Here is a 10,715-nt window from a genome sequence, read left to right as displayed (position 1 = left end):
ACACAAAAACAAGCATGATCATATACAAACTCAGATGCAGAACATGTTTGAAATAGTGGGACTACTTGATGGAACTTGGAGGAAGAGGGAAAGGAAAAGAGAATGAAAGAGCATCTGTAATATCACATAATATAAAATGGGGGTAGGGGGCTGGGGATGTAGCTCAGTGGTTTAGTGTTTGCCTCGCATGCATGAGACCTTGAATTCAATTCCCAGTACCACAGAAAAAAGAAGGGGGAGGATGGGAGGTAAAATGGTAAAGGAGAGTAATGGAAGGGGTTGAATGGACCAAAGCAAAGTATAACCACAGTGGGCATACATTGAGACACCTTTGAACATCAACTTAAATATTAATAATGAAAACCAAGGCTGTAAAATAGGTATAGTGTGGGGGGGGTTGGAGGGTACTAGTGGGGGGGGATGGAGGAAGGAGATTAAAGTGATGGTATATGGTAGATGGACTTCATATATCTATATGAAACAGAACTAAGAAACTTCTGACAATTGCTTTAGTTGGGGTGGGGAGGAGATTGAGGGGGAGAGATGATGGGGGCAATGTAAGTAATGCACACTACAAGACTAATTGGAATTGTCACTATGAACCCCCCCCATAATGAATATATCCTTAAAAAAAACATTTTATTAAGAGCAGTGAAGTTTAATAGAACAGAAAGGCACTTTTAGAGCTGAAATCTTCTCTGGGTTGTCCCAGAGAGGTTAAGAATGAGAATTATTTCCACACTAGCACATACTGTTAAAAAAAATTTTATTAGCATATAATAGTTGTACATGGAATACATTGTGATATTTACATATGTGTTAACAATATATCTTAGTTATTCTCTCTCCCCTTCTTAGAACAATTTCAACAAGTTTCATTCTTCTGTTTTCATGTATGAATACAAAATACATCCACCATATTCACTCTCATTCTCCCTTTACTTGTGCCCACCCACCTTCCACTCATACCACCCTTGGAAAAGACCTGTTTTTCCCTCCTGTCCTTCATTTTTTAAAAAGTATACATTGATAGTTCAAGGGGGTTTCATCTTGGTATGGGCCTGTATATATATCATACTTTAATCAAATTAACCCCTTCTTCCCCACCCCCCATTGCTTATTTGTTCTCTATACTATGCTCCACTAATATTCAACATCTTATAGTACAGTGCATTATATTATATTCATATAGAGATGGTTATTTTAATATTTTTCATTCTTTAACATTTTCTTTACCTCTCCCACTTTCCATAGTTCCCTCAGACAGACTCACTAATACAATTTTGTTCACTCTTACTACATATATGTGTGTATATGTGTGTGTGTGTGTGTGTATGATCATACCTGTATCTATATATACTTTTAACTTATAGGTCTAGCTTGCATGTTTGAGGGAAAACATGCAACCTTTGACTTTTTGAGCCTGTCTTACTACACTTAACATGAAGTTCTCCAGTTTCATCCATTTACCTTCAAACAACATTCTTCTTTATGGCTGAATAAAACTCCACACTGGGTATGCAAGTGACTCTATCATATCCTGGAGCACATACTTTTGGATATATACCCAGGAGCGGCATCACTGCATCTTATGGTAGTTCTATTTTTAGTTTTTTGAGGGATGTCCATATTGCTTTCCATAGTGGTTGCACTAATTTACATTCCCACTGTGTAGAAGTGTCCCATTTTCCCCACATCCTTGTCAACATTTATTGTTATTTGTGTTATTGATGACAGCCATTTTGACTGTGAATCACAATGTCATTGTCATTTTCATTTCCTTTATGGTCAAGGATGTTGAGCATTTCTTCACATGATTATTGGCCATTTGTACTTCTTTTGAGAATTGTCTGTTCAATTTATTTGCCTGTTTATCCAGCAGATTGTTGATTCTTTGAGAGGTTAGTTTCTTGAGCTTCCTGTATATTGTGGTTATTAATCCCTTGTCAGATGTATACTGTCAAAAAACAGACCACATCCTAGGTCATAAAGCAAACTTCAACAAATACAAAAAAATTGAAATAATACTCTGTATCTTAACAGACCAGAATGGAATAAAATTAGAAATCAATGGCAAGGAAAACCACAAAATCATTCAAACTCATGGGGATGGAACAGCACATTTGGAATGATCAATGGGTCAATGAAGAGACTGGGAAAGAATTTTAAAATTCCTAGATTCAAATGAAAGTGAGACTACAACTTACCAGAACCTGGGGGACACAGAAAAGTCAGTCTTAAAAGAGAAGTTTATAGCCATGAGCACCTACATCAGAAACTAAAGAGATCTCAGATAATCTGATGATACATCTCAAACTTTTATGAAAACAAGAGCAAGTCAACCCAAAAATAGACAGAAAAAGAAGATAAAAATCAGGGCAGAAATCAATGAATTGAAAACCCAAAAAAACAATACAATAAATCAACAAAACAAAAAGCAGCTTCTTTGAAAAAAAACAAACAAGATCAACAAACCTCTAGCAAAATTAAAAAGAAGGAAAACACCCAAATTAAAAAATCAGTGATGAAAAGGGAATATTACAAAAGATACCAAAGAAATTCAGATGATCATGTCAGAATACTTTAAAAACCTATTCTCTAGCAAATTGGAAAATGAAGAAGAAATAGATAAATTTCTTGATACATGTGACTCATCAAAATTGAACCAAGAAGTCATTAAAAAACTTAAAGAGATCTGCAACAAGCAGTAAGACTGAAGCAGTTAAAAAGAACCTTCCAACAACAACAAAAAAGCCCAGGTCCTGGTGAATTCTACCAGATCTTTAAAGAAGAACTAACACCACTGCTCCTGAAATTATTCCATAAAGTACAAAAGGAAACAATACTACCAAACACATTCTACCAAGCCAGTATTACTGTAATACTAAAGCCAGGTAAAGATGCATCAAAAAAAAAAAAAGAAAGAACATTATGGGTCAATATCTCTGATAAACATAGATGCAAAAATCCTCAATAAAATCCTTCTTAACAGAATCCAACAATGCATTAAAAAGATCACATACCATGATTAAGTAGGTTTCATTCCAGGGATGCTAGGGTGTTACAACATTTGCAAATCTATAAAGCAAAATACAACACATAAACAGAATCAATGACAAAAACCATATCATCATAACCTTCAACAAAATTCCACATCCTTTCATGATAAAAGCTCTGAGGAAATTAGGAACAGAAGGCACATTCCTTAACTTTATAAAGGCTGTATATGACAAACCTATAGCCAACATTGTACTAAATGGGGAAAAACTGAAGCCATTTCGTCACAAATCAAGAAAGAGGCAAGGGTGTCTGTGGCAGGAAGGCAGGGAGAGGGAAGAGAGATTTAAGAGTGCTAAAGTAAAACAAAGGAAAACCAGAGTTGGGGAATGTTGCCTGGAGACCAGAGGAGGGTCACATTGCCCCAGAGGCTAAAAGAGTCAATGAAATAACATGTGATTATGTATGGGACAATCTGCACGCAACCCCCCCGACAATTCTGTAACTTGCTCTAAATGGTATGTAAGGAAAGCCCCCTTTGTTCTCAGGGCTCAGCCTTTAGACATGAGTCTGCTGAGTTGCTGCTGGCTTGCTTAATAAACTTGCTTCCTGAAAGCTTTGGTGCCCTCCAGTCTCTGTCTGAGCCCTCCAGCAACATTTCTGGAGGCCCACCTGAGATTTGGAGGGTGGTGTTTTTATCTCCTTGTCACTGATTCAATGTCCCCAGCCTGCCTGGAGGGCTGCCCCTGCCAGGTGCTACTGGACCATGTTGATCTGGGGAGGGAGCTCTCTTCCAATGAGCCGAGGAAGTGAGTTCTGGTTGCACAAAGGAACCTGGAAAGGCTCAGGAACCAACCTGGGAGCTCACTCATCAGACTGGTAAGAACCCAGGTTCAAATTCAGGACTGCCTCAGGAGGCAGAAGAGGAGTCTGATCAACTCTCACAAGGCACCTGAGTAATACCCTTTTTGGGGGTAAAACCGTATCTTTCAGGTTCAGGGAGTGGGGTGGAAGTACTGTGTTGTGTGAGAGTTGTGAAAGTGCAAGCCTGAGATATAGCCTGGTTGTGAAACAAGTGTGGAGCCCTGATCTGTGAGTCCATGGTGAAGTCATATGGTCTAGGGTGAGCCCTAACAAGGCCTACTGTCCAGGGCTTATATGAACTCACTATGGCCAAGAGATACCTAAATCCCTGTGAGGGGAGCAGCCAGAGACAGAAGAAGCAAGTAGTGTTATTTGTTTTCCCCTGTGTGCTGGAGAGGAGGACCCCTTACCTCCTCTCCACAGCCCTCATCACTTCTGTCTTTGTCTCTGTCTAGATGTCTGGTGAATGGGAAGAATGGGGGGAGGTCAGAGTAAGAACACCCCCCCTAGAATTTTAAGAGGGGATTTAATGGAGATTACTGGGTCAAACTGACTCCCAAAAGCTTAGGACCTTCTGTGAAATAGATTGGCCTGCTTTTGGTGTGGGATAGCCCTTGGAGGGGTCATTAGATTAGGTCACAGTCAATAGAGTTTTTGAAGTGGTTGTAGGGGTGCCTGGAGCACCAACATGGTTTCTTATATTGACTGCTGGCAGAGTGCAGTCCTCAGTCAGCCCATGTGGCTAGAGCCCCACCTAGAGAAAGCACATAAAGTTATGGTTGCCAGGGCAGCAGCAGCTTCCAAGTACAGGGAAAAATGTAAAAAGCCAAAAAAAACCCATATTAATGGGGGACCCTGAGGAGTCCCCGCCCCCCTTATGTGCTACCATACAGATTAGAGAATTTCTAGGAGCTGTAGATTTCCACCAGATCTGGATCCCCAATTACTCTCTCTTAGCAAAACCTCTTTATAAAGCCACAAAGGGGGGAGAGCAGGAACACGTGGTATGGGGAGAAAAGCAAAAAAAAAGGCCTTTAAGAAAATTTAGAGGGCACTCCTAAATGCCCCTGCTCTGGCTCTGCCAGGTATGATACAGCCCTGCTTCCTATGTGTACATGAGAGACTGGGAGCTGTAGAAGTCTTGACCCAGCTGCTAGGTTCCTGGCACTGCCTGGTGGCCTATTTATCAAAGCAACTTGATGCAGTTTCCCCAGGCTGGCTGCCCTGCCTATGCACTCTGGCAGCTACTGCTGTCTTTGTGGTTGAAGCAGACAAACTTACTTTGAGACAAAAACTCACAGTCTGAGTTCCCCACTCTGTTTTGACTCTCATGAAAAATAAAGAAAATTATTGGTTAACAAACTCCCAAATGGTCAAATACCAAAGCATGTTATGTAAAAACCCATATGTCCAGCTACAGGTAATTAAGACTCTAAACCCAGCTACCTTATTATGGATTAATTCAGGCCCCACCAGAGCATGACTGTTTAGAGATTATGGATGAGGTGTTCTCCAGCTTACCAGCCTTGACCAACCAGCCTATTAGTCTTCCAGATGTTGAGTATTTCATGGATGGCAACAGCTTTGTCCAAAATGACAATGTTTTGCAGGATATGCAGTAGTGACTCTGGACGCTGTCATTAAAAACACAACCACTGCCAGTTGGGGCTTCTAACTCAGGAATAAAAATTGTTAAATACGGACAAAAAGTTCTAAAATTACTGAAAGATGTATGGGCCCCTAAGCGAGTAGCAGTCATACACTGCCAAGGGCACCAGAAGGGGGAGACAGCAACTGTTCAGGGAAATCAAAAGGCTGATAGGGAAGCCAAGTGAGCAGCCCTCACAGGAGGACAAACCTCAGCCTCCTGACAGCTTCCTTGTTCCTGTGCCCCTTATCTGAATGGGACCTATGGCACACTTCACAAGAACAGGCTTGGTTTGAGACTGAAGGAGGAAATTTTCTACCTAACAGATGGTGGAAGTTTACTGATGGCCCCATTGCCATACCTGAGTCACTGGCTCCCATATTTGTCAAGCAGTTCCATGAAGGAACTCACTCAGAACAAATAGTTCTTGAGACCACCTTGGCTCAGCATTTTTATGTCCCCAAGCTCTCCAGCATAAGTAAGATAATACATGAAAGGTATAGTCTGTGAGCCAGAAACAATCCCTGATGTTTGCTGGTGTTTGTCTATACCTTCTCAGGATGGATAAAAAGCTTTCCCACTCAGACTGAGAAAGCCCAAAAAGTGGCCAGGTGCTTGTTGAAGAAAATCATCCCTCAATTCAGATTACCTTTGCTGTTGGGTCAGACAATGGGCCAGACTTTGTGGCTGAAGGGTAGTACAGTTAATGGGTAAGAGATTAAACATAACTTAAAAGCTACACATGGCCTACCACCCCCAGAGTTCAGGAAAAATAAAACGTATAAACAAGACTCTAAAAATTACAATTAAAAAAACTATGCCAGGAGATCCACCTACTATGGGATCAATTACTGCCCATAGCCTTGCTCAGGATGAGGTCAAGCCCCACCAAACAGACGGGTCTCTCCCCTTTTGAAATGCTTTAGTCAAGGGCCTGAGAGGGGACCTTAAGAAAATAGGTGACCTCACCCTGAGACAACAGATACAAGCCCTTGATTTGTCCCTCACAAATCAGTGACTGGGTAAGAGAAAGACTCTGTTAGCCTGACAACTCCCACACACTCTTATAAACCAGGGGACACTGTTTGGGTAAAGAAATGAGATGTTCAACCATAGAGCCCCAATGGAGGGGCTCTTTTTTGTTATTTTGTCCACCCCACTGCAGTTAAGGTAGATTGTTCCCTGGATCCACCACAGCCGAGTGAAGCCAGCTTCCCTTGAATGGGAGTGCATCCCTGATCTGGTCTCACCATACAAGATCACTTGCAAAACACTAGCACCCTGCCTCAACACAACCCCACTTCCCAGGCGACAACAGAAGACCATGAATGATGTGACATCATCTCTGCTCTAGTCACTCTGGAAGCTGACTAGTCTACACACGGTGGAAGCTTGAAGAGTCGCCCATCTCACCTTTGAGGATAAGTCCGTTCTGTGTATTCTTCTTACTAATCTTGGTCAGTTTTCTACCTGGGAACCCCCAGGCTTTGGACTGTGACTCATGTACACACACTACCCAAGCAGGGAACGCTGTTACCAAAACTCTGGTTTCCCTTACTTACTATTCTTGTGCAGGCACCATTGTTGGGTCATGCACCACAGCCATACCACCTACTCAGTGTGCTTTCATGATGGTCAGTGTATCTGTTTAACCCCATCTATTGCCCTCGAGAGCAATGGCGAGAGGTCCAGAGCTTCACCGGCATTGGGAAGCTCGTTAACCGCACCCAGGTTAATGACCCAACACACCTGTGTCAATGTACTTTGATGCGTGTGCCGCAATAGCTAAAGACACCAGGCCTTAGCCTGGGAAAGGACCTACAGGTTAAATGACAAGTATATAAGCCCAAATGGTAACAGTGGGACATCCGGTTGTGTGTACTATGAACACCACTACTGGCCTTATTAGGGTTGTGAAAGGTGGGCAACTTGGCTAAAAGGGGAATCCATACCCCACATGGAACTGCCACTCTTTTACAAAAAGGAAAGCAACTCCCGACTGCACTCTTGGCACCTGTAACCCTGTAAATTTCACTATTTTAAACCTCAATGAAACAGGCTGGGAAGTTGGGAAAAACTTTGACATTTTCATCTACGGAAAGAAAACAGACCCTAGTACTTTGCTGCATTTTCAACTCATGATCACTCATGAGAGCTCCTCATATCAAGCCTTTCACTCTTCTTACAAGAAGACACGAAGTGAGTTTCCCATCTCAGCTACAACCAAAAACCTGTTCCTCTCACTCTCTGAGTCCATAGCACAAACTCTGATGCAGCTTCATGTTATGTTTGTGGAGGACGAACATGAGAGACCACTGGCCGTGGGAGGCAAAGGAGCTAAACCCACAGGAGCCCTTTAATGAAACCACTCCCCCAGCCACGGGGAGAGCATTTGGCTCCTAAAACCATCTATTATTGGGAATTACGGTATCTCCCACCCAAAAAGCCAATTCTCCACCCCAGTAGGGACTTGATCTGCTTGGGAGAGAAGTTTTACAATGGTGCTACTCAGGCGACTCAGTGGTGGGGGCTTCCAATCTCACGAAGCCTCACCCGCTGGCTACAGTAGCACTTAATCTCAATCTGAGTAACCGCTGTTCACAGGTTGATGATGAGAAAAAGTAATTAAAGAGATTACCAACAAGATAAAGAGCTTGCCCATGTCCCTGTGCAGACCTGAAAGGGATAAAGTCCCATGACCTATTAGGAGCTGGTTCTCAACCCAGGTGGATTCAAGACCTTAATAGGGACAACATTCCTTGTCTTAAAAGCATGCCTGGTGTTACTCTGCCTAATCCCCCGGTACTGTGGTCCCTATCAAGATGATGCTCTTTGATCCAGAAGTTGGTCCAAGCATCAAAGAGGGGGAATGTGACAGCAAGACAGGGAGGGGAAAGAGAGATTAATGAGTGTTACAGTGAAACAAAGGAAAACCAGAGTTGGGGATTGTTACCTGGAGACCAGAGGAGGGCCATGTCACCCCAGAGGTTAAAACAACCAATGAAATAACATGTGATAATGTATGGGACAAGCTGTACCCCCCCACACACATGTTTCTGTAAACTGCTCTAAATGGTATATAAGGAAAGCCCCTTTGTTCTCAGGGCTCAGCCTTTGGACACGAGTCCACTGAGTTGCTCTTGGTTTGCTTAATAAACTTGCTTCCCAAAAGTTTTGGTGCCCCCTCAGTCTCTGAGCCCTCCTGCAACATGTCCACTCTCTCCACTCTTATTTGACACAGTGCTGGAATTCCTAGCCAGAGCAGCAGGACAGGAAAAAGAAATACAAGGGATTCAAATAGAGAAGAAACAGGTCAAATTGTTCCTATTTGCAGATGATATGCTCTATCCTAGCACAGGTTTTTTTTTTTTGAGGTATGAAGGGCTTGGAGTTTTAACTCCCTCCCTGGGACCAGCCTATGGGGAGTGATTGACATGGAAGTTGTACAAGAATTATGGCATGCCTCAAGAATCATTTGGTGCATTGATTTCCCATGATCACCTAAGAAAACCAGTGGGGAAAGAAAATCTGCAGTTACAACTAGATCCAAATAACATGTTAATGGCCCAAAGGTAAATTTTGGTCACTCCAACCAGTTTGAACTAGATCCTGGGCAGTGGACTTTGGAAGTCTTTACCTTTGTTTTCAGTAACTGGAAGGATGGAGTGTAATTTCTTTGCATCTGGTTGTTTCAGCTCTAGAGAACAATGGGTTGCTAGGCATGTACCAACACACACTTACATTTCCTTGGCTCATAGCCAGATTTACCTGTTACCTAACATTTTTCCCCCTCAAGCACTGAAGGCCCCGATGAATCTTCCATTTCAGGTTTCCTTTGGATATCCCCACTGTTGATGTCTAACAGCTACCTATTGCTAGCACCTTCATTTAAGCATGGTTCTACCCTGATCCGAGCAATCCATACCTTACCCTGGGCTGAGTAATGTATTCTCAGATTTAAGATAATAAATGATGTCATTCAAACTGCTCAGTTTGCAGTCATTTGTTACACAGCATTGAGAATTAATACAGAGCTGATTTAATGTTATAGAAAAATGCAGAGAAACACCAAAGACAAAACTTGGTACCTTAAAAACCCTAATAAAATAGATAGGCACTTGTGGCTCATGCCAGTAATCCTAGTTACCTGGGAGGTTGAGATCCAGAGGATTGTGGTTTTAGGCCACCTCAGGCAAAAAGTTTGTGAGACCCTTCTCAATCAATAGCTACGTGGGAGGCTAAGATTGGGAGGATGGCAGTTTCTAGCCAGTCTGGGCAAAGAAAGTTTGTAAGAGCCTATCTCAATGGAAATAAGCTATGCATGGAGGTGCAGGCCTATCATCCCAGCTACAGGAGGAAGCTAAGATGTAAGGCCCACAATCCAGACCAGCCTAGGCAAACAGAGAGACCCTATCTCCAAAATAACCAGAGCAGAAAGGGCTGAAGCCATGTCTCAAGCAGTAGGGCACCTGCTGAGCAAGTGTGAAGCCCTGAGTTCTAACCCCAGTACCATAACAACAACAACAAACCACTAATGAAATAGGATAATCTTTGGTAAGATCAAGTAAGAAGAAGCTAAAGAATGTGAAAATATGAGCTAATAAATATTAATATTAGGGATAAAAAAGTGGACATCGCTACTGCATTAGTGTGTTATTCAGACATATCCTTGCTGTAACAAAATTCCTGAGAGAAGTACTGAAAGGGAGAAAAGACTTACTTTGGCTTACTGTTTCAGAGGTGTCAGTATGATCAGCAGGCTCCATTGGCTCTGGGCTGTGGTGAGACACAGCATCAAGGCAGAGAGGGAATGGAGGAGCAACGATGGTTCCATATGGCAGCAAAGAAGTGGACAGTTAGCAAGAAAAGAGAATGCCTGTGTTAGTAGGTATTCTCTTTTTCTCTTTTCATTCCTTTTGAGCCCCCAGCCTATGGGATGGTGTCACCCACATTCAGGGCGAGTCTTCCTCTCTTAGTTAATTCTCTCTGGAAATGCCCCATCCCAGACACCCAGAGGGGTACTTTACTAGTCTCCTGGGCATCGCACAATCCAATCAGACTGACAATCAGGATTGACTATCACAACTACAGATGTTCCAGCTATTTAAGCGATATCAAGAGAATATCACAACAAACTTTCTAGTACATTTTAAATCTTAGATGAAATAAATTCTTAAGAAATAGAACTTACCAAAACTGACTCTAG

At 42.3% G+C, this 10,715-nt stretch overlaps 1 long non-coding RNA gene across 1 annotated transcript; it reads right to left on the bottom strand.

The window, feature by feature from the left end:
- Positions 1-782: 782 nt before the first annotated feature.
- Positions 783-10,382, bottom strand: LOC141411319 (uncharacterized). Its single transcript, XR_012436091.1, has 3 exons — positions 10,230-10,382; positions 3,024-3,078; positions 783-1,957 (listed from the first exon to the last, which is right to left on the bottom strand). It is a non-coding gene; the product is annotated as an uncharacterized lncRNA (long non-coding RNA).
- Positions 10,383-10,715: the final 333 nt, after the last annotated feature.

Source organism: Castor canadensis, chromosome 10 (genome assembly GCF_047511655.1).
Source record: "Castor canadensis chromosome 10, mCasCan1.hap1v2, whole genome shotgun sequence".
NCBI classification, from domain to species: domain Eukaryota; kingdom Metazoa; phylum Chordata; class Mammalia; order Rodentia; family Castoridae; genus Castor; species Castor canadensis.
This window is presented reverse-complemented; position numbering and strand designations above follow the sequence as displayed.